The sequence below is a fragment of the Corvus brachyrhynchos genome, unplaced genomic scaffold, assembly GCF_000691975.1.
Source record: "Corvus brachyrhynchos isolate BGI_N302 unplaced genomic scaffold, ASM69197v1 scaffold1, whole genome shotgun sequence".
Taxonomy (NCBI): Eukaryota; Metazoa; Chordata; class Aves; order Passeriformes; family Corvidae; genus Corvus; species Corvus brachyrhynchos.
The window spans coordinates 5,919,905-5,921,794 of record NW_008237222.1 but is presented as its reverse complement, the minus strand read 5'-3'; positions in this window follow the sequence as shown (position 1 = coordinate 5,921,794).

The window sequence follows — 1,890 nt, the reverse complement described above, 5'->3', positions numbered from 1 at the left end:
CCTGCTGAAATGCACGAAATCATTTGAAAAATGAACCTTTTCTTCTGATTCTTCAGAAAGTTCAAATAAATATTAAAACCCATAATACAAGAACTTTTTTTTATGAATTCCAAGCAGACTTCACTCTTCAAAGAAACATGTTTGTGTTTCAGTTTGAGAACTTAAACATACAAAAATTCTGGTGAGCTGAGGCAGGGGAACTCTGGAGTGAATTTATTCTATGCTAACAAGATATTCTGCTGATGCACAGAATTAAAAAATCATAGATCATATGTTTTAAATGTTATTTTCCATATACCTGGGTGTAGTGTTACAGCCAGCTGTCACCTCCTCATCATCCTAGAGACATACTGGTTGTATTGGATTTTCCTGTCCTTTTCCTTAGGGTTTCCTTAGGTTAGTCAGATCAGTTCCCTCATCCAATGGCCTCACCCCCTTGAGTCCTGCTGTGAACACAGAGACAGACAGGTACATGTGGCTGAGCACAAAGGAAAGAACAGTTCATGCCCTTTCAGATGCAGGCTCAAAATCACATTTTTCAGACTTCTGATGGAGATGTTGGACACTAATTAGTGCACTGACTACCTTGTTCCACTGAATTCCTTGTTTCCCTCGATGGCTCCAGTCACACTTCCAAGCCAAAGGTTTCTATTGGGCATGGTGGGATTTTGCACTTTGACTTAATTAAAGCACATAACAGAAGCACAGCTAAGTCTCATCTGTAAACGTGGAACCATGCTAGAAACACATTAAGATGAACAGTTCTGTTGTAGTTTCCACTTTTTTCTATGAAGAGTTCCTTTGGTGAGGCAAATGGAAATAAAATGGAAAGGAAAAGAAATATTCTTCCCTGTGGAGATGAAGAAGAAAAATAAGCCCATTAGAATCCTAGTACTAAATAAAAAAGACAAGAAACAATCCCTGCACTGCCACCACGGGACACAGCAAAAATGAGTGTTGTCAGCCAATGCTGGTCAAATTCCTTTTCTTGTCTCCCCTTCAGGAACTGAAGACACAGCAAGAACCACGATGCCAAGTTACTTCTCAAGTTTACTCATCTCCATTCTTTTCTCTGCCAAACAGCTTGGCTCTTTGAAAAAGACTTTTAATTCACAAATTTTCAAGGATTAGTAGCTTGTACATAGAAGGACTGAAATAAGAGATTTTAATTAAATTCCAGACTTGTTATTGAGTTAGAGTATTGTCACAACAAACTATTTTGTTTTGGAGAATTTGGGTTTTTTAACATACAGCACAAATCTAAGTAGGGCAAAAAGAAACGTCAGGAAAATGAGAAAAGGAGGAATCTTCAGTCTTTGGGTTATCAGATCCTTTTTGCTCAGAGTTTGTAGCAGGCATGTGGTGGGATACAATGCAGTGCAGTACATTTTTGAACAATGCAATACAAATATTGGCCCAAAAGAAGTTTTGTGGATAACTTTCTTCTTGTTTGGGTGGGCAAGACTCCTTGTTTGTGACTCCAGCTGGAGTGTTACTGCCCAAAGTATGATAGCAATTTTATCAACTGGGGACACAATGTAGTCAATCACAGCTGAACTCACAGATTTGCCTTCCCTGGAGGAGTTACCAGGAGAGTCCATCACAGGCCTTTTAACAGCTCTCCAGTGTTTAGAGCCACTTTTCTCAGACTGAGTCCCACTCTTGGATCCTTGGGAACACAGGCGTCAGAAACATGAATTCTCCATGTATGACTGCATGTGCTGCATGTCCTTCCCCTCCCAGTGCATGTGTATCACAAGTCTCCTGCTTGCAGCCTGGCTGATTAGGTGTGTGGCTAGAGCCGACCAGCTAGTTGGGATGATTTCTTTAATTACTCCACTGGGAAGACTAAACTATTTCCCTAGCTGTGTCCAGTGAGCTGGCCATGTA